The sequence below is a fragment of the Cyprinodon variegatus genome, unplaced genomic scaffold (genome assembly GCF_000732505.1).
Source record: "Cyprinodon variegatus isolate N-32 unplaced genomic scaffold, C_variegatus-1.0 Scaffold831, whole genome shotgun sequence".
NCBI lineage: Eukaryota > Metazoa > Chordata > Actinopteri > Cyprinodontiformes > Cyprinodontidae > Cyprinodon > Cyprinodon variegatus.
In genome coordinates, this window is record NW_015151284.1 from 20,195 (window position 1) to 43,325 (window position 23,131).

The following is a 23,131-nucleotide window of genomic DNA, read 5'->3' on the forward strand; positions in this document are numbered from 1 at the left end:
ACTTTGATGGTGTATTCAGACTGAACGCATTCTGGGCTTCCAATACGTTTAAACTCAAAAATATTGACGTTGGGTCAAATGCAGGTCATGATGCTTCTACGCTTCAGTTGTTCAGGTTTATTTACTTTAATGAGTTGGAAAGAAATAGTTTAAACATAATTTTGAAGGGACGGAGTCCACTGCAAAGCATAACCTGTGCAGTGAGTTAATCAGGACTATGATCCTACTGAAATTTTCCGTTCTTGTTTGGTGCGTTAGGATGGCATCCAACATAGACTTTGCGTGTAAATCAGATGCTCGGATGCCTAGAATGCGTCTTAAGAGTTTTTTTTTTTTTTCTCTTTTCTGCTGTTATATAAATAGATAAGAATACCAAAAAACATCCAAACTAAGAGGTTTCTGCTACTGTAGCAGCCATATAGGAGTCTGGTTTGTTGCCCTGACTTTACAGCTCCTTATTCTCGAATTGCAAGGGCCATTTAACTAAACCTTTCCTATTCTGAGGTCAAAAAACACAATTTCCGGTCATAAACGGAACGCACCAAAACTTGTCAACAGGTTTGCATAAGTCCAACCAGTATTCAACTGTATGAAGAGAAGGACATGACTCAGGCTCTTTTTAGTTAATAGTACTTAGCAATTTGGTTTGGCATCTTCAAAACATTTTCATCCATTTAGCTTACCGGAAACTAATATTTTAGTTAGTGGAATTTGAGCAATCTTTTTTTATTAGCAAATGACAAAAGACTGAAATGACCAGTACCCATTGAAGCCTTGTTTCCTTGAAACCCTCCATAGAAAGCCATTTGTTTTCCTTTGGGTTCAAAATCACATTAGAGACTAACTAAAATGAATAAAATGTAAGACCGTTTTTAGAATGTACTAAAATGTAATTAAAAAAGTTAAATTTGATTATATTTGTGACCCTGTATCACCATAGCTCATACCCGCATTTGACTAAATGAAGTAAAAGCGATAGTTTAAGTTAATATGTACCAAATTGTTTATTTAAAGATATGATTGGTAAATTATAAACTGAGTTTGGAAAATGACAATACACTATTTTTACATCCTTATTCATATTCTTAGCCCTAAAACATACAGCATAACGAAACGTCATAAAGGGCTATTGAGCGTGCCTTTCTGAGATGGCCTCTGTATGAAAACTATATGGAGCAACCCTTGGTACCGTTAAAGGAATTATTTGCAAAACTAGATAAGGATCCAGCTGGTTGTGCTGAATACTAAACTACAATAAATGTGGACTATTAAAGCATGGCTGTGGTGGTATCCTGTGCAGCCTCAGTCATGTCCGTTGCAGACTATAGATACGCTACTGTAGCTGTAGTTTCAAAGACAGAGTCCACGATTGATCATTTAGATTTTGATGTTGCCCATTTCTTTACAATGCATCACCTGAAACGACTGATGGTTGACTTGCTGTCTGACATCTACTGTACATCTCTGCCAGGTTGGCATTGTGCGAATAATAATCGGTGCTTTTACCTTCACATGATAGGCTTCGCGGTCTAAATGTCAGGAAAGCTCGTAAATATCTCCTCTGCCTCGTCTGAATCTGGGCTTCACTCGTGGTTTACATCATCATAAATTTTTCATGTAAAGAGCTGTGCCTGGAAGACTTTAGGGGGAAAAAGTGGCTCTTATCTTTAGCACTAGAATATGGTAGCTTAAATTTCCAATTGGTCTCAAAAAGAGAATCCTCTTAATATCAAACCTACCACAATGTTTATTTCACCTTAGCAGTCACACTGCATTAGATGCGTTTCACATTGAGCTGTACAAATGCATTGCATGTTTCCCAACGGGAGTCGGTCATCCTCTTCTCTTAGAGCAGAATATAACTGAGCAGCAGAATCCATAAGCTCTCCCAGCCCTCCCCTCTTCCTCTCAGTAGCTCTCTGCATCTGTGTCATGTCACTGGGTTTGTGCGTCCCAGAGTAACCCCCCTCCTCTCCCTCCCATGCCGGTTCTCTATCTCTATCTCTCTGTCCTTGTGTGTCTTCGACTGTCATCCTCGATCTCTTCATCTTCTCTCCTCCACCTCTCCACCCTTTTCCTCTTCCCTCTTTGTCCAAAAGATTTCCCCCACCTCGCCTCAGCCTCATCCTCTTTCCCTCTATATTTAATGCGCTTCGCTTTCTTAGCATCTCTTCCTTCCTCTGACTCCTTCACACAGCACTGACACACATGCACATCAATGCATGGCTCTCATGAAGCATGCAGAAACATAAAACTGTCTCTGTGCATATATTAATAGATCCAAGCTTCTAAGCTGACGGCTGCATGCATAATGTATCTCCACATACAGAATGTGAGCAGTGCACTTAAGAAAGTGTGTGTGTGTGCGTGGGTGTGCGTGTGTGTTCTGGGCCCCCTCCAGGCTCCTCCCTCAGGAGACAGGTGTGGACCAGATTGAGTTCCACCTCATTTCCTCTGCCCTGCGCAGCTGGTCAAGGACACATTTATGCACACAAACACAAGGGTGTTCAGCACATGCTCGCTCACACCTCGAATAAAGACGACCTTAGAAGGATCAAATGCAGCATTAGCATAAAGTAAGCGAATGTCTTGAGCGTTTAGGAGGCAGCCTGCTCATGGATTCCTGTGGAAGAGGATTACAGCTGTGATTACAAGATGATCAGAACTGTTTCCGTTGTGGCAAAAACAGATTTCTAGTCTCTGTATAATTAATTATGTATATATATGTATATATATGTATATATATATAGAGAGAGAGAGATTTTTTTTTTTGTGCTTGTGAAGATTCTCAGTCATCCAGGTCATAGTCATTCCAAAGACGTTAAAGACAATTCACTGGACAAGTTTGAAGACGTTTTGCTTCGGTGATCAGCCCAACACAGAAGAGCGAACTCTTCGGGACAAGACACAAGACTCTGTGGCACATCTACACCTTATGGACAAATGACATCCTTTTGAGGACCAGAATGTTCACATTGTGGACAAAGAAAATGGATGGTTTGAAAGTGGCGTGAAGGAAGCCATGTGTGTTAAGAAAGGAAAACCAACCTTAAACAGAGGGGGTGGATTTACACTTACATATATTGCAGAAATTGAGTTGATCCCTTCCTGCGATTATCACAAACCAAACCTCTTTACAGGGGATCGGAAGTCCTTGCCTATTCAACCAGGCTAACAATTCTCTTTAAAGACCCCCCTTTCAGAGACATAGACAGGTATGGAGCATTGCAATCTAACAAAAGAAGCCAAACGACCTCCATTCCAAAGGGGTGGACCCGTTCTCCCATTTCAATTTGCACGTTTTCTAAACAAATACAAGGCTTTGTTGGGCTACTGTATAAAACCTCGAACTCAACGATATTCCTGACATTTTGAATTGAAAAAGGTTCCTGGATGGGAAGCGAAACATCTTCAAACTTGGAAACAAAGTCCAGTGGATTGTTTTTTTTAAGTTTTTTGGAAAATGCCTCAAATGAAAAATGATGATCACGCCATTCATGGAAACATTGCAGTGTATTATTACCTCCTTTAACAGGTCTTGGCCTATACTAGGTCACAAGATGAGGCTCATTCAGTTTGAGTGGATAGATTACCCTGCAATAAAAGCTGTATAGAGTAATTGCCACTTTTATTTGACTTTTATTTCTACTGGTATTTAGCCAACATATTCATTCCAAATGACAAGTTGAATTTCTAAATCTTCGATGACGCAACCTGCACATTGAAACATGTTCATCATCTGTAAACATGCTTTAGTGAGTGTATGATTTAGTTATATTATCAAAAGCAGTAATGCCTGTGTGCGCCTAGCTGCTATGGCGCACGTTTTTTCCAGGAAGTGCATGATGGCAGCCTTTGGAATGTTAACTAAAGAAAAAGCCAGGAGCAAAGAAAAGCAGGGTCCACTCATATATATATCATCTGACTATGTGCTTACATGATGGTGAAAGCGATAGAGTGTTTGTCACATTGTAGGTACATATGTGTGCTTTAAGCATGTGTGTGTGGTCCTTGCTGGGATGGTGGGAGCTCCCATGTGGGAATCACGTGGGCCTCAGTCAGATAAAGAGGTCTTTGTGAGCAGATGTAGGAGATGTGGCTCATGTCACACACATCCCCTTGTGCACGCTTTACATACTACCCCACACATCAGTATCTCTTGGGAAAAAAAACACATCCATTGTTCCAAGTGTCGTCACTTGCAAATTAAAAAAAAATTTCCACGTCGATGTTTGACAGGTATTAAAATCCTCACACTTTAAATGGTAAACACAAACACGGCAGTGTTTTTGGAAAAAAGACCTAAGTATATGGGAACATGTTAAGCTTGAATGGCATTGTGCAACTAGATCGTACAGTTTAACACCTCTGCTCAGGTATGTGGGCTTGGCAGGGCTTGCCTGACAACTCTACTCATGCAAACATTATGAATCCACCGTCCTGGAGACGCTGGATTCATTGTGTTGAATCTACACACATATGGACAATAGCATAACTGACATAAAGCAATACAAAAACTCTTTCTAGATCTGAGAAATGGTGACATCTGGGGAAATATTTCATAGCTAAAAACATTGGTTATAAAAATGGTCTTTTCAAAGTAGGGATTTGGTGTTTAATGACCCCAAACTGTCTTATTAATGCATTAAAACCTAATATAAATATCCTTTAACCAAACCCCACCATCTCAGACTGTTTAATTTCCCTTTAATCTGTCAGTATAACTGGTCAGAAATGCCTCTCTTGCATATAAGAACCTCCAGAGATGAAAGAGATGTTTAAAATTAACCATTATCTCCGTCATCTATCGTGTTTGAGGAAAGTGACACTTTCTTCTCTTTTTTAAAAGTGTTTATTTTGTTGGAATGCCTCAGGGCCTGTTTTTCAGACTTCTTTTTCATGTGTAGCAGGCTCAGGCAAGACAGCTAATTGGAGCAATCATGCTTAAACTGAAATTTAAATCACCACTTTCCACATTGTTGTGTTATGAAATTTGAGCACCATCACAAGTTTTGTGTCACAAAAGTTGATACTCGGCACAACCTTCACAGGAAACGTGATTAATTACATTGAGATTCCTGGAATTTTGCAATCAAGACCTATTCTGGTAAATGTCCAAAACATTAGGTTTCTTCAACAGGTGGAAAGTAGAGGAAACCCCCTGAAGTGCTGAGCCATAACTGTAGTAAAGCTGTTTATTTCGATGCTCTGATTTTTCTGCCCCCTCTTGGCTTATGTGCTCTTCTCAAAACAAAAACTGCTCGTATGGAGGAGTCCGACGACGGATGCAGCTCTTGTTTGGTCAGATGACGTCATACGTGTAGCTGCCTTGAAAGCCTTCTACAGCTGTGAGGGATGCACTCTGCCCAGCTGCTGCGTGAAGACATTTGTATGTGTTTATGTGTGAAAAAGCGAAGCATCGTCCAGGGAAAAGGGTTATTTTCATAAAGCCCCTATTTATATTTAGGCACACTTGCTTAAATCTCTCCTTTTTTTCCCGTGTTTGCACCTACAAGCACGCTGTTAACAGCTCTTCTGGCAGCAGCCACAGTCGGCCTGCTTTCATTAGTAGTGTCTTGTCTAGACGAAATTTATTACCAACTGCTCCTTCCTGTCCTCTCCACTTCCCCCTTTTTTTCTTTCTCGTTTTTTTTCTCATTTCTGACGGATTTCAGACGCTCTCCAGCCGTGCGCCGCATGGCTTGAGTCAGCCTCGTCTGTCACCCTCCTTCTCTTCACGTGGGTGTCGTCTTTCTTTCTTTTTTTTTCTCTTTTTTTCCTGCATGTCCCTGACAAGGAAGTCTGTCTGTCTGCTTCGTCTGTCACCTCATCCATCCATCCGTTTCTCGCGTGTACGCACGTGGGAGTCGGTGTGGGTGTAATGGTTTGACCATGACCTTTTGCCGAAGCCATGTGGCAGGAGTTCACCGAGCCAAACATCCTCGACCACAGCCAGCGCTGCTCTTCTTCTGTCTATTGCTCTGCCAGCCCCGGCCTCCCAAATGCACGCATGTTTGCGAGCAAACGAGACAGAACTCAGACTCTTTCATGCATGCTTACACAAATAAAGCAGCCCACACCCAATATAAAGCCAAGTTCATAGGGGGAGATGAGTTTAGAGAACGGTGCAGAGCTAAGCAGACTTGAATGAAAAATGAAGAAAAGTTGAGTAATGAACCAGTTTCCTTGTCACTCACTAGCATTTTACAAATTTCTGCATTTACCAGATCTTTTGCACACCTTTAGGATATGGTGTGACAACATTCTGCAAGATTAGATGTTCTCAAAACAAGCCATCCTCACTCTTCATTAGCTTCCAGACGCCTAAATGCCCATAGCAGTTCCTTCATATTTGCCTGCAGACTCATGGGTTAAATTAGGTGCTCACTAAAGCACTTGGAAAACTAAACACAGGATACAGTTGGACAAGTAGAGACACACAGAAGATCAGAAGACAAATGCATGTGGACTAATAGGGAGAAAACTGATTTATTACCACTCTTACAGCAGCTCAGTGTAAGCATGAAGCCGTATGCCCAAACTTGAAGAGACCTGCTGAATCAGCAGTGACTCAGGACTAGAGCAGCCCAAACATGGCCACTTTACTCACGGCATGCAAGCTAACACACGCTTAACATCGCTCATCAATGGAAGGTGCATTTTATGTGTATAGCAACGTATTATAAACAGTAAGGTTAAAAGAATAAAAGCTGTGTCTGGATGTAGTTTGTGTTCTGAAAAAGTAAAAAAAAACAAAAAACACTGGACTTTGTTTTCCAAGTTTGAAGACGTTTCCCGCTTCCCATCCAGGAAGCTTTTTCAATTCAAAATGTCTGGATTAGCGTTGAGTTCCAAAGCTGTGTTATAGATGTAGCATATGTGTATTTTTCACCTTTACAGCTTTGGAAACCAATTGTGGAAACAGACAATAACCTGAGTATATATTTTTGTATATGTTTAAAAAGTCTATTCAAACAAAATTTGTTGAAAAATCATATAAATGGGACCGACTTCGAAACATCAAATCAAAGCAACATTGTTTTCTTTTCTTAAAAATATCAAGAAGAGATAAAAAACAAACCTAGAGAAAGTGTTTCACATTAATTTCTAATGCTCTGGCATTCTCATGTACCATAGTGAAAACTGTTATATGCAAATTAGGATCTTATGGAACATTGGGGAACCTTCCCAGGAAAAGCACTTCAATGAATCATCCAATTTGACAAAAAAAATATTGATGATCCTCTAAAAAAAATAAAGCCGTATTAAAAAAAAGAGAATTAAAATCAGTTTATTTATAATCCTCCAATTCACAACACATGATCATACAGTCAAATTGATTCAAAGTTTTGTATCTAAGGAAAACCAGCTGATTGCATCGACTCATTGACTCTTCAGCAATCCCACACACCAAACATGCTTGTAGCGACAGTGGAGAGGAAAAACTCAATTTTAACAGGAGGAAACCTCCAGCAGAACCAGGCTCAGTGTGAGCGGCCATCTGCAGAGACCGACTGGGGTTCAAGGAGACAGAAGCAGAGATATAAAATAACTTGAGTGCGTAAATTCTATGACATCATCTTAAACAGGCTGTCCATAAAAAACTACCTTCTTTTTTTTTTGCAAATTAAGAGTGAATCAATTTCTTCTAAAGTCAAAGACTCACTGCCAGTTATTGCCACCAGGGATGGCACAACTGGTTTTTCAGGTTTAAGGTGAAAATAGTTTTTGACAGCACTTTAGAGTTGTAATCTGTATCGTATGGGTGTGTTTTACGGGTGAGACATCTGTGAGTAAAGCATTTACAAACATTTCTTTATCAAAGTACTGAATGTTTTTTTTAAGAACAGTCTTTTGCTCTGTGATCTGATTTGTTATTTTCTCAAGTTCGATTTTCACTAGTCAGCAGTTCTTTGGGGCTTGCTTTGGGTTGTAAAAGTGTTTTATCTTATTGTTGGTAGTTGTTGCAGCTTGTCACTGGCCTCCTTTATCCAATTTTTCTAATTTGCTGTCTGCCTTTTTTTTTTTGTACTGGTGTAAGTCAAGGCCTCTAACCAACCAGATGAGGTAGATATAAAGATAAACTGGGATGTCTTGATTAATTGACTGATGTCAGTCAGATTGCCACTATTTCCTTCCAACCTATTTTCAGTTTGCTCCTGTAAATAACTAATTTGTGACCAGGTTTTTTAACCTGTACTCATCAGAAAAAGTTTGGGGAAGTTCACAATGCAGGAAAAATGCAGCACAGTGACTAAAACACAGATTTATTTGAGCAGAGATGGTTGTGAAATGCTGGGAGGAAGGATCCGTGATAACACTCCTTGATGCCCTTAGGGCGTTGCAACGTTTTACTGAAGGAGTTGCCTCATTTCTGCACCAGTTTCATGCATAAGGTGCAAAACATCATCCAATAATGGGCTTGCTAGAATCGTTCTGTCTTCCTGCACCTGCACTGTGTCTAGAGGTCATCCTAGGACAGAGATGGCCTTCCTGATGAGCTTATCTAAAGCCTCTTTCTCCTAGCGTTAAATAAGCCGCTTGTTAAAGAAACTATAACATAGAAGATGACTGATACCTTCATAGAAGGTGAATTAGGGGATCTGTAAGCAGACATATCGTACACACAGTATACTTTCATTATATATCTATATTTTTGTTGCTATTGTCCAATGTCATGTTTGTGGGGTAAGAGGTGTTAAAGCTAACCCTGGCCTCTTCCTCCTTTAGTGTCACTCTTGAACCTCTTTTACTCGATCCAAACGAGTTTCCGAGTTAGATGAGTAAAAATAAATCCTCTGCATGTCAACACTCTAAATATATTTCCTTTTTTTTTAAAAAAACAACCTTTATTTAAGTGGTATAATTTTGACAGAAAGTGAGATTAGATTCAGAGTTAACAAGTCTTTTTGCGGGGTAAATATGTTGTTCTCATCTATTTTTACACAACGCTGTTTTTAGTTTGGCATAGATTCCAACTAAAACCAACCCTTTTTCAAACAATCTCTTATTTTTTCACACTCTTATCTCCTTCAGGCTGTTTTCTTGTCTAAGTCTCGTCTTTTCAGTCCAACTTTGTGTCTGCTTGCTTTTTGTTCCCCGCCCCTTTGCCTCTTCTTCTCTGTACTGGTTAATGTCAAAAGGAGATGCACCCACTGGTTAACCTTTACAGAACAAAGATAAATACCACTTTCTGTATCTTGCTATCGCTCACTCTATCTATTGGTACCGCTCACACACACACACTCTCACATCTAATCTTAATCTGTTGCTATTTGGATGCAAATGCATGTGATTTATAGAAGCAGATATTGATCAAAGTTGAACGATTAATGTCAGAGCTTCTGACATTTACTTGATGTGTCATAAAAGAAGATATTCTGCCCTTGCAACAAACAAACCGTCACGCACACTTGCTCTCCTTGGAGTGGCTGGGTTTAAGGTAGCACCCACGTTTTTTTTTTCTCTTCTCTCTAACACCTACACACACACAGCTGTGGCCCCTTCAGGGAGTTTGCACTCTGACCCCTGGTTCAAAGGTTTTGGGTCTTACCCATCAGCCTGTTCGACTGGGGAAGGCTGAGCCAGCTATTTCTACCTTATATTGATACAACTGTCGCATACTCGGCACAAGCTGCTCCACTCTCTGCTGCAGGAAAGCATATGGAGGCAGCCGCCGCGTGGGCGTGCTTTATTGTGCAGCCCTGCAGGTAGAACATAAGAAGAAGTGGAGGAAAGACAGGAAAGGTAGAGTAGTGGAAAAATTGGCTTTGGGGTTTGCTTGACATGCAAACAAGTAAAAACAGTAAAAGAAAACAGTAAAAAAACATGAATATTGAGATCTTTTAATGTCCTGTGAACTTAGCAAATGAAATTATATTCTTAGAGATGCACAGATCAGAATTTCGAGGCTGGTTTCTAATCACAAGTTATGGTAAAGCATTGAACTGCAGTTGCCTTTAGGTTAGCAGCATAGATTCAGAACGTTGATACATAAAGAGAGACCTGTCAAAGAAAATTAGGGCAGTGCCTTTATATTTGAAGTACCATGATTCATTAGGCTTTATATTTTTAATTGTCTCTATGATGTTAGCTGAATAATTACTGTCTAGAGCTGGTTTAGAGGGTAAAACACATCAACCCAAAAGGTTTCTTTTGATCCCAGACACAAACCCATTATTTTAAGCCTGTTTAACTCAACATTTTTGGCTAATCTGATGAATCTATCTTTAGGTGAAGTCTCTTTATCTGTTGTTTCTCTCCACTTAAACCTGACAGGTCCAATGCGTTTTTGAAAATGTCAAATGTCTGCACAATATTGCAGGCTCTAATAAGCCAATATTTCATTGGTTGTTTAATTTTTGTTGTGAACATTGCCTAAAGGTATAGAGATTATCATAAAGAACAAGGTGTACTACAGCTGCTATTTTCAGTTCTGTTTGGTTTAATGTTTGGGCACCGTGCAGGTGCTGTGTGGAGGTGTGTGTTGGGGGCAGGGTGTTACGCCAGCACGCCACCTGTTCTTGGGGCCGGTAGCCCAGCATTGACACGGTGACTCACTGACCAGACGGCACACGTACAGATGGCCACAGAGCTGAATTAGGATCCGCTTTGGACTTCTTTGGCTGACACACAAACACATTCTGCTGCTTTAAAAGCCACAGCCAATGGCATACCAGCAACACCATGACCACATCCAGCCGTGCACGCACACAGACTCCAACCATATGAAGCAAAATAAACTCTTACACAGAGGGACAGAGGGATTTCTTTTTCAAACTGCTGCCCTTCTTTCCCCCCACTGCAGTGCGTCAGCATTTTGGAGTTCATACCCAAATGGTTTGATGTGTGTCATCTGGAAATATCACTGACTTCTGTGGTTTATCACATCTGTAGACTGACCTGCATTCTTCTTTGTTTCGGTTTCAGGAAGTTGGAGGTGTTATGGTGGCCCACAGGTCCTGAGACTGAAAAAGGAAGGACCTAACCTACAGCCATTTGGTAAGGCCTGCTAATAGGGCGTTTAGATTCTAAACTGTGTTAGTTTTGTGCCAACATACATTGTTTGGTTAGTTAGCCATTTTGTTTTGGTATTATTCCCTTTGTTTGATCACTCTCATGGGAAATAATCCCTCCTTCCCTAGAAGGATTTAAGGTATATGGACGTATTAAAAACAATCTAACCAGGTTCTTGGATTATTTAAATCCAACCTCAAGTTAAAAAAAAACACATTCCCTCCTTTTTATTAGTTATAAAACACAGATAAAGCCAAATTAGAGATGTTCTGCCATAATGCATACTTTAGTTTAACAACCACATACCAGCAGAAACACCTCGTTTCAAGTATAATGCATGGAGGTAGAGGTATAATGCTGTGGGCTTTAAATTCTAAAGTCCAATTTAGTTTTATTTTCAAAGCCTTTCAAACATAACCCATTTGGACCAAAGTCCTGCAGAGAAAACATTCAAATGACACGGTCTGATGTAAGAATATCTGTCTGACAGCTGAGTCCAAAGAGAGGATGGCCCAGTCTAAGTTTAGCCCCACATTAATGGAAATGTTAATGTTTTGGTTCTTAGTGAGCTGTAAAGGGGAATGATTGTGATTGTTTGTTGCATACTTTTAAAGAATGACTCATAACAAATAGTTTTCTTCTTCTACTAAGGTCTTGTGTCTTAAAAATAAGTTCAAGTAGGTTTTGTAATTTTCTGCTGTTCAGATTTGCTTTAAATCCAGTCGCGCCTGTTATGTGGTGAAAGACCTCTGTGTGTTGTTGAGAGTCATAAAACAGGGTGAGATGTGTGAAAATAAATGAGTAAGAGAATAGTAGGAGCGAAAGAAGCACGTCGCTCACACACATTTAATAGCTGAGACGGCGATGTTGTAAAATGATAGGGTGTTACCAGATCTCTATCTTACCAGCCTCATTCACACACAAAACAAACTCTCTGCTGGTTTGAATTGTCCTGGAAGAGAAAAAAAAATGCTTTAAAAGTATCTGAGTCAGACATTGAACCTTCCTTTGTACTTCAAAGCTGTCATTGGAGGAAAGATCTGTTAAATATTTGCCTGTTTGCTCACAGGTTGGCAGCATCCAAGAAAAACACTGCCTTAGAACTCTGACCAAATAGTACTATTTCATCATTTTCTTTGCAACTACTTATGTACTAGCTTTATATTTATAGATTGACACAAAAATAGAAATGCATAGGTAGACATCTTTCTACTCTTGATTCCGATACATGAATTTAAATATCTGCAGATCACAATACTTTTTCAATGCCATAACTCTGTTTAACATAGATAACATAGATATTCCCTAATGGCAACCTACAATTATTGTAAGGTCATAAGAGGAAGACATAACAACATTGAATTGTGTTAACGGGACAAATTCTACCGTGAAAACAAAACTGTAAGAGTTCAAAATGAGTCTATTTATTACATCAGAGATGCTCATATAGGCGTAAACTTTTCTGCTTTTCAAGAGACGTTTAACTCATCCTGTTATAAACGTAGACTGAATACATCAGCCCTGAACCTTGCATAAGCCAGATTTATTCATATGAATTCTACACATTACCAATCTGGTAACTCTCCCGTTGATAGCGTTTGCAAAAGGAAGGGATATTCAGAACAATTCTGAGCTGATTGGTTAAACCAAGAGGCACCAACCTCCTTGTCGATCTTTTAGCCAATCATATCAGGTAGACGCGTATCAGTGAGCTGTTCCCACTGCCACTAAATGCAGATTGTTCCCAGGTTTAAACGGGTTTTTCTGGGTACTGTAAAAGTGTTATATTGTGAAAGAAAACAACAAAAAAACTAGAGTTTAACAAGTTCTCGGCCCGGGGTCTTTCTGCATGGAGTTTCCATGTTCGCCCTGAGGAAGCATGTGTTCTCTCCGGGTACTCTGGTTTCCTCCGACAGTCCAAAAACATGAATGTTAGGTTAATTGACTTCTCTAAATTCTCCTTAGGTAAGTGTGTGCGTGAATGGTTGTTTGTTGTGTCTCTGTGTTGCCCTGAGATGGAGTGGCGGCCTGTCTAGGGTGTGCCCCGCCTCTCACACCAACACCCCTAATGACCACGAGTGGGATAAGTGTGACAGAAAATGAATGGATGAATTTTTACCTCCATCTTTCAGTCATATCAGTAAAGGTTCTGAAGCTGCTCAATGTGCTGATCATGCAAAAGTAGTTCCTTTGTTTGTCATTTTTTTCTAAATCAACCTAAATCCATGATAGTTTGTAGAAAAAAGGTGAATTTCCAATGATATTTATAGTACACAGAAGCTGATTTTGTGGCCCCAGAACAAGGAAATGTCACTTCCATGCTTATGCAAAAACAGTAACCAGAAGTACCACAAAAAAAAGTGCTCCAACCTTTAAAAAGAGAGAATTTTATTGTACATGTTCACCATAAGCAGTAAAGCGTTTGTTTTAAGAGCTTTCAACGCTCGTTTACTTTTCAGACCGTCTTTCATAACTTTGGGAAAGTGAGTGTATTAAGCAGGACTGTAGCGCTTAGCTTATCGTAGAGCTGCAGTCAGGATTAGCTGCTCGTTTGGAAAAGCGAAGGGCAAGCCGCGGCTCCCTCCTGGTGCCTCTCTCCCTCGACGAGGGCTTTAATTATCGGGGCACCGCGCTACAGTCAGGCAGCTACATGTGGGTGTGCTGAAGCTCGTCTGACTGTCTGAGCGCCTGTGCGGCTCCGTCTCCACACGGAGGGAGTGTGGAGGTGATTATTATCGTGTCTGTCGGTCTCTCGGTGTACCCAGGATCTGACTCACTTTATGCCACATTCACACACAAACATAATCCTACATATCGGAGGCCGAGAAGCACCATCTGTACCAGATAGCTCTCCTACGTCTGCAAACACACACAAGCATCCATTGAAATCCTCCCAACATTCCTGCTTGTGTTCTTCTACTGTCTGGACCTCATCAGTGTTTGGTTTATTTTTTAAACATGTGTGGATGGTATGAAAGGAATTTTTTAGTGCTTGCACCCATGAGAGAGCAGCTCTGTATTGTATATTTGGAGTGTGAGAACTGGGCTGCCCTGGCCTCTGATCTGCGTAATTACAGTCATTCCCTCTCTATACACACAAACATCTCCATGGTCTCTTCACATATAGGGGTTGTTAGCCGCTCGCTAAAGCTCTCAGAGCTTAAACACTTCACTTTTCGTCCTTATTGTTTCTTCCTGTCACATACAGATGTATATTTAGGACCTCCAAGACAGCCTGAAATGTCCTGGCCTGCCTTGTTTTGGGACAGGAAGGAGGAGAGTTTAATTTCCCAAGACTGTTATTATATACAAATATGGTACATTAATGAAGGAAACAGCAGGAGGAAGCAGTGTATGTGTGTGGCACGTGGAGGTCCCACCCAATCCCACATCAATCAGCCATCGCCTTCCTGTATCGGAGAGCTAATGGTCTCTCCAGCGTTTCAATGCAAGCTGGAAAGGTCTGGAATTCCGTATTCAGTGTTTTCCAGGTCTTCATATGATGAAAGCAAAATATGTAGGGCTGATTTTATTTTTTCTTCATTTTCTAAATGCCTAAAGCCAGACTCACACCGACTATGTTGTGAAAGTGGTGCAGCTGCTGTTGGGCCACTGGAGAGAAAACTGGTGTACAAGCTGTTTCTGGGAGTTTGAGGGCAAAACTGGTTATTCGTGCAGATAAATATCCATTTTCACTCTCCAATAGCCGCTTACGTTTCTTTGCATCACACTTGTATACATCATATTTGCACTACCAACATGGCTTATTTTTTCATCATCCCTTCTACTGCATTTTGCACCATATTTATTTATTTGCACTGCACTGAACCTGTCCATATCAATGCCTTTTGCACCATGACTTTAAAGTGGTTTTCATTTTCACCTACACCAGGGGTGTCAAATTGGTTCCAGAAAGAGCCGTGTGGCTGAAGGTTTTCTCTCCAACCAAGCAATAGCACACCAGACTCCAGTCGTCTCATCTACTGAGTCCAATCTGAACATGATGACTTGATGAGATGAACGGAGTCTGGTGTGCTATTGCTTGGTTGGAAAGAAAACCTGCAGCCACACGGCCCTTTCTGGAACCAGTTTGACATCCCTGACCTACACTGTTTACATTCTGATTACTGCTGCACTTAATAAACGGTAATGTTCATTTCACTGTTGTAAGCTGCTTATTCACTGTTGAAAAGCTGTATGCATACAAAATGACAATAAAGTTAGTCTAAGTCTAAGTAGGTTTGCAATAGCCAAGTGGGCATGCGCTGGTGGGTTCATTTTATTGTGAATTTAACTGGAATTCTTCCTGTCTGGTACCCGACTTTCTGTCTAGCTTGACACTGAACCACTGCGATGTTCAGGCAAACCTCACTGAATCCTTCGGTTTATCCATCCGTCATTTGTTCTCCATCAATTCAATTGTTCGTCCATCCATCCTTTGATTTAGCCATCAAACCAATGCGTTGCTTCCGTCCGTCCATCAAACAGATCTAACAACCTGCCTATCTCTGGAAATAGAAGCCATAAGCCCCATTTACACTACCCTTTTGAAACCTTGCCGAAAACGGTCCGAGCACGGTAACTGAGATAACAGTTGAGAGTAAATGGCACGCACGACTGAACCGGACCGTGTCAGACACAACCAAACCGCTCTATACTAGTACTAATTCAACAGTAGGGCTCAACACGGTTCAGTTCTGGAACAGTTCTCACTTAACAAAGAGCGCATAAGCAGACCGCGCCATCTCCTTTCAGCCATCTACAATCAGGAAATTTCACAAATTCATAAAAATACTAGCTTCCCTACCGTGCCACAGGATTTCCAGTGTTGATTCTGCTTAGCAGTGTGATGAACCTCAACATCCGTGATTGTTTTCTGCATCTGTAAACCCTGATTACACTATAGTTTGTCGTATCCGATTCCCAAAAGCCGACTCTGTCTAGTAAATTCACCAAAGGCTGCCTTCTTCGCTTGACTCTCAGCTGGCGTCGCCATGTTGGTTTGCTTCTTTACCTCTACAGAGCAGTAGTACCGTAGATCGTAATTAGGAGGCGAGGAACCATGCTAGCGTGGTGTGTAAATGGTTGTAAGGAACCAAGCTCGGCACGGTTACCTGATCCAAGCTCGGTCCGAACTCGGCACTGTTCCGTGTAGTGTAAATGGGGCTATAAATTCATAGCGACGCTTCTCAGCACTCCTAATTAAACGTCCACCATTATTCGGCAGGCTCATAATGGCATTTTCTTTTCTTGTATTGGCCAGTACGTGCATCCATTCACCGATTCATTAGTGTATTCAGAAACCATGCTTTGAAATCATGTTAAAGCTCCACCCATTACCTATTAATTATTAATATTTTCTTTGATTTGTTAATAAATGTTTCTTTTCATTTAAATTGAGACATTGTGTCTTTTTTATGAGGGTAAACTCTGAAAGAAGTCGGATTCAAAAATCAGCCTGAGAAGATGGGTCACATAAAACTGGGCTCAGTTAGATTCATGTTAAATAATCAGCACCAGTCTTAAAATAAATATGTATTTCAATTACACCATTACTTGTTTAAATTAGGGGTTTGTAACTAGTGGATAAAAAAAAGCACTGTTGGAGGAATAAATAAGTCTGGAGCCTGTAGATAATATTGCCTAGAAACATAATGAACTAGTTTACTGCTCTACAGTGGATAATTACGAGGGGGAACAATTCATGCCATAATTGCTTCCAGATGAAACGATAAAATATTCTTGCAGCTGACTTATAATATACATACCAATCATTATAACATTATGGCTTCAGCTGGTTGCATTTATTGTACATCTGGAGCTTTATTACCCAGATTTCATAAAACCTATATAGCCATACAGCTTCAACATAGTCCCTTTTTCTTCTCTTTCACTCTAGACATATTTCCAGCTGCTCTCATTCAATCCTGAGTATTAATCTGTATTTAATCTCTGAAAGACGACTACATTGAGACGCTCACTACCAAATCAATATTGGTGGAAAATACTGTAGCTGTTTTTTTTTTTTCTTTTATCCACACAGAAATAAACCAAGTCCTCCAAACATGAACTCTCAGAGGCAGTGTGGATGGTTGCATCACTGATGCAGAGATATTTTAATAATATTCCTCATTTATTTATTTGTTAGACGCGTTCCGGCCCTAAATAAAGTGTGTGCTATGTGTGTTTGTACTGTACCCTGAAGTCATCGCCTCAGCATCAGCCATGACACACTTCCCCCGTTCCTGTGGAGACTAATTTGGCCTCCTGTTTTCCTGCTGAGGCATCGCAGTGCTAAGAATAACCTCAACACTAGAGTGCGTGTTTGGGTGCGGAACACGTTCTGATAGCCGGACTACTATCGTGTCTCACTGGCCAAATCACACAAAGTACAGGATGGCTTGGTGAAGTTGGAACAAACGTTTTTGGCCCCAATGAGAAAATCTGTTTTTTTTTTTTTCTCATTTTACTCTTTTTGTGTCCGTATGTTTTTTTTTTCGTATCCATATTGTGTATGAGTTATTTTTATTTTATTTATTTTTTTTTTTTTTTCTGGGGGTGTTGCTACAGGCTTTGCATCAGTGTAAGGACAATCTTTGCTATTGCACCAAATGAGGACCATTTGTAGCATATTGAAGCTATTTTGTTTTTTTTTCCTGGTATTTGGCGAATGGTTAGGTTTAGGACTATGCTTTGAATTGAGTTTAGGTCGATATTAGAGTTAGGTATGCTCAGGTAACGTTTACGTTCAGGGTTATTGTTAAGGTTAGGAATATAAAAGGTTGAATGTTACAGAAGAAGTTTTTGTAAAGCGATCAATGATTGCTGCTGCACCACAGAAGTCTGTACACTGCAAACAAAAATGAAATCTCAAGTCATTTTTTCCTCAGAATAAGTGCATTTTTCTTGAATTTAGGAGTGAGACACTTTAATGGAACAAAACAATTTACATTTAAAATAAGAAAAAGTAATGGCATTGTCTTATTTCAAGTAGATAATACCTAATTTTCTTATTTGAATAGTAAAAATACTCATTCCATTGGCTAATCATCTGATCTACCTACTAAAATGAAGGCTAAATACACTTATTTTAAGAATTTCTCACTTCTTTCTAGATCGTTTTTGCAGTGTATTGATGTGTACTTGGAGCCCCAGCAATGACATATAAGTCAGATATGGCTTAAATCACATTTTTTTGCAGGGAGTGAATAGATGGGAATTGGGCCGTCCAGACTTCCGCGAAACACTCCGATATGAGTCGCATATGAGCAAAAAGATCCCCGCATTGTGAATATAGAGATGCTCTGATTCTGGATGAAATTATCTCTTTTAGTTGACTCCAAATTATTCATAAGATCTCTAAGAAATGACGGCTTATGTTGACCAGAGTCCTTAAATATGAGTAAATCTTGTTTTTCTTTGGTCTTACGATATATTAAATGCTTTCTTGCATTTGGATATGAAAGCCCTGACACATTATGAGTGTAAGGAGTCGTTGGCTTGACCTGTATCCTTTTCTAAGAAATAAGAAGTAGCTGAGTGAGATAAGCTGAGCTATGCTGGATTAGATGTAACCTATCACATCAATGATAAGAAGAATGCAAAATTTACAGTTAATCATAATCAAATTGCTCATTAGTATTTAAAAGGTTAAAAAAGACATTATCCCTAGTTTTTCTATTTGGTATAAATAAGAAACTCTTTCAGTATGGTGTATGCCATTTAAGATCTTTTACTTAATGTAAAACTTCAGAATTCATTTGTTTTAGTGACTTACAATTGACCCCAAAGCTATCTGTAGAAAATAATTGAAAAAGAATATCAAATGTATTGTAATATGATTGCTTTTAAAATGATAAGCACTGAAGAACCCAGCACAGAAAAGAAACAAGCACATCTTTAAATGAGGTCAGTAAATTAGGTTGATGGTATTAGGGCAGCTGTTTGTAGGGTGATTGAGATATTTTTTAAGGAAACATGCGCTAAATAAACTCGGAATTAATAGTGAAGGGATAAAACCTTCAATGGATGTCTTACTTTTCATTTAATAGGAGCAAAACAAGAAACTCTTACTAGCTAAAGATGTTTTATAGTAATGTAATGAGGTGCCTTAATTTTTTTTTTTTTTATCATGTCGTGTTTTGCCAATATAGCATTAGGAATTGATGTCCTGATGCTGTATCATAGCCCAGCAGATTTGCTTTCACAAGTATGTTATTTTCATAAGGTTGGTTTAGGGAATCAAATTATGTGCAACAGACACAGAGACTGAAATTAGAATAAGAATTAATTTATTAATCCCTTGAAAAAAATAAAAATAAAAAAAATTCTTGCAATTCCACCATTTACAGAAGAGAGAAAAATAAGATTGTAAGTACAGCAGAGCAAAATAAATTATAGCATAAAAGGAGTAAAATAAGTGAAAATACAAAAATTACAATCCACACTGTAAAATTATACCCTTAATTGACAGTATTTACCATTTACAATGCTGCTGAGTGCCAAATTACAATTATTACACATGAGCATGTTGTTGCGCATAGTGAAATAATGAAATAAATAAATAACAAGTAATGAAATGAAATGACTTGGAAAGGCAGAGGGGGTTAGGATTAATTTAAGAGGGAAGAAAAAAAAAAGTTATTTTACAGAATCAGTAAAAAAAGAAAATTTTAGTACCAAATAATCACTGGAAAGGATGCAATACACATAAGCAAATATATGTTGTTAATTTTGAATCAAGGCTATATAAGTCTTACTTCTGCCTTTTGGTCTTCATCCTTAACTAAAAGTTGTGTGCATCACTGGATAAGGATATGTTTTTAAATTGTCAGGGCCGTTTGGCGAGCTAATAAACGTGATATTATATTAGGAAGGTGGTCATAATGTTTTGACTTGTCTGTGGATATTTTCCATATTAGCCTAGCTGAGCCTGGTTCTGCTGAAGGTTTCTTCCTGTTAAAAGGGAGTTTTTCCTCTCCACTGTCGCTACAAGCATGCTTAGTGTGAGGGATTGCATTCCAGTCAATGAGTTGATGCAATCAACTGGTTTTCCTTAGATAGAAAACTTTGAATCAATTTGACTGTTTTATCTGGTTAACTGTAAAGTTCCTTGAGTTTATATAATTAGACTGAATTGAATTGTTCAGAAAAGTAAGTCCTAAGAGCTATAAAATAAATATTGAGAATAAGCTATGGTGTCAGTATTCCTAATAGTATTTTTTTTCCAGAAGGTATCTATCCCTAAATCTATTTATAGTGAATTTCATAGACTGCTTTCACGGTCTTCTTGGTCTAAAAATAGACTGAGCCGAGGCACGGAAACAGAAACCGGGCTCTCCTGGAGTCCAGCGCCCGGTCACGACTCCGTCCTGGATGTGTGGAGGTGATTAAAGTTTGTGTAAGGGGGGAGAGAGAGAGAAGGAAGCAGAGGAAGATCAACTCCGCTACCGGCTGCTCGGCACCGTGACAGCTCGAGCTCTCAGGGAATTCCGGTGAGGCCCGTGACGTCACCTGCTAGCGTGTCTCTTTAAAGCGGCGCTGTGTGTCTGAGGCAGGAGAGCAGAGCTGAAGAGGGAAGGAGAGCTCGACGCCAAACGGCTACAGAGAGGCAAAACGGACTGAAATTACACACAAACAGGGGTGAATAAAGAAGAAAGAGCCTCTTTGGAGCGGTATATCCGACCTACGGTTCCTGTTTCTGGACTGTTTGGAAGAGGAAGCTGCTGATATAAAGGATTATAGCGCCGTGCTCTTCTTTTCTTTTTTCTTTCCCAGCCGGCTGCTGACTCGGAGCTCTTCTAAACTTAGGATACCACTCTGCGGATATTTAACTCCACCAGTTTCAATGGGAATATTTTAAAACCCGGACAATCACGGTGAGTTCATTAAATAATAATCTACCTATTAGTCTTAATTGGTGAGTATAACTTATTGTAACTACTTAGGTGGGGGAATTTTTTTTTAATCCTCCAAAAAAACCACAGGTGTTTCTTTGATCCCACACGTGGATGCATAATTCACATCCACCACGAAGTCACATTTACCGGAGTCGTTGAGTCTCTGCAGTTGGATCTGAGTAATTTCTCGAGCAGAATTTCTGCTTTGGTTTAGAACGGGTTTTGTTTTCCTTCTACAGCTGAAGAGTTCGTAGTAGCGCTTCTGCGCATGCGCACAGTGGGACGATATGAATGGGGGAATAAATGGATCCCATGTTATTGTGGGACAACACCGCGTGCCGCTGGAAGACATGAGGATCTATGTGCTTTGTGTTTATGTGGCTGGATGGGGGGTTGGAAGGATCACTGAGGTCACCAGCCGTATAAAGTGAATGGACCCCCATCACCCCCCCTCAGTTAGTCCTTAGGTACACAAAGAGCTTGACTGAAAGGAAGTGATTTGCATCACCTTACTACTTATAAAAAAGAAGAAGGGGGGATGGGATGGCTGTCCATAAGGTTTCAGAGTGTCTGACCACTTGTTTTTTTAAAGTTAGTTATTTTAAAAGTCCTAAATGGGTTTTTAGAACCTCTTGATCTTTATTTTTTCACAATATGTTCATCTGATGGGCAAAGATGCCGCAAAATCATCAGAAAGTTACACACGGATTTGTTTAAAAAATATATTAAACCTTTATAGGGTATTGCAAGACCTTATTACCTTTTTTAACATTTTGACAGCAAAGATGAATGTCAGCGTAATAACAAGAATCACCAACTTGCTTGAATATATTAAGAAAAATAACAAAAATAAGTGCTTTTTTAAGAAATTCATGAAAACACTTTTTTTTGGTACAACATAACCTTAGAGGCATTAATGCTGATACTGGCACTGACATTTTTTTAGTTTATAAACTTAAATATAATTCTTAACTAGGCTTATTAAATTTTTAACTTTACTTTTTTATTTTTTAGTTAGCTTTTTTTTTTACTTTTTAACTTCTTTTTTCCTTGACTTGTTATGAACTTTTTACCTTTTTTCTTTACTTTTTTACTTTTTACCTTTTTTCAACTTAATTTCCAGTAGGTAATATATCATCCAAGGGCTCATCTAATTGGTCAAATGTCAAAAAAAGATGTACAGCCATGTAGCAGTATCTTTGCTGAATGGCTGGATATAGATCTTGTGTTTCTAGACCTCCCTGAGGGACCGAGGGGACTCCATTTGTAGGTGATCAGAAATAGTAACTTGCCCTATAAAGGGTTAAACAAATGTTCCCTTTAGTTTTTTTTTTGGTGGTAAAAGTAACTATTTTTTTCTTCCTCATTACTTTTTTTTAATTGTGATGTTAATGGTTTATCTTCCCTCCCTAATGTGTAATTATCCAAAGATAAGGCATGCAGGTTTAAACCAGCTGCAGTGAAGGGAGCATTCAGAGGGGCTTATAAGCTACTTTATTGCCTGTAATAAAAAAGGAGCAGAGGTCAGAAATCAGTAAAGTGTGCCAGCATGGGGTCTTTGATGGCTCACTTCCTATCACTCAATCGATTGGCATGGAAAAAGGCAGCAAGTTTTTCTTTTTGTCTCCTTTTGAAGTCTGCGGCTGTAAAAAGTCATCCACTCGCTCTCATCTCCACTCCGCCCCTGCTTGTCCCGTGATCTCAGTAGGAGCGCGTGTGAATGAACAATCCCCGCCCATTTTACTACCAGCGACTCTACAAGGAGCCTTAAAGTGACAGTACACCTCAGATGAAGAGAAATGTACGGTACAAAAAGTTATAGAGATCTTTATTATGTATTTTTATTTACCTCGTTTCACCATTTTGCTTATTTGATTGATTCTCGTTCTTAGTAGTTTGGAAAGAGACTATTATTTATGAGTTCTTGTACTTCTTTTCCCTACTTTTATATATACAGGACTATTAGATACAGAAAATAGAATGCATAAAGGTTTATTCTATACAGAACAATACGTCATATGTGATAAACTGCAATGAAAGAGAGTTTTATACTTTTGATACATTAAAAGGATTTATATTTATCATTAATATAAAACATTTAGGGGCTGAGCACACAGCCTTGTGATACCCCTCAAATAATCAGCTGTAAATGAGTCATTATTATTGGTTTTTATACTTTCACTTTAGATAATTGATACAAAGAATTTACTAAAAAA

General features: G+C 39.3%; 1 protein-coding gene across 3 annotated transcripts in view; it reads left to right on the forward strand.

Moving 5' to 3' along the window:
- kdm6b (lysine (K)-specific demethylase 6B) overlaps positions 1–23,131 on the forward strand; it is a 59,129-nt gene that overhangs the window by 15,070 nt on the left and 20,928 nt on the right. For 2 of the 3 annotated variants that reach the window (XM_015396962.1, XM_015396960.1), the window contains exon 2: positions 10,930–11,001. The gene's annotated coding sequence lies outside the window, so the exon portion shown is untranslated. Of the gene's footprint in view, positions 1–10,929; positions 11,002–20,588; positions 20,895–23,131 lie in introns of those variants that run through there. The other variant, XM_015396961.1, reaches the window with a different exon arrangement.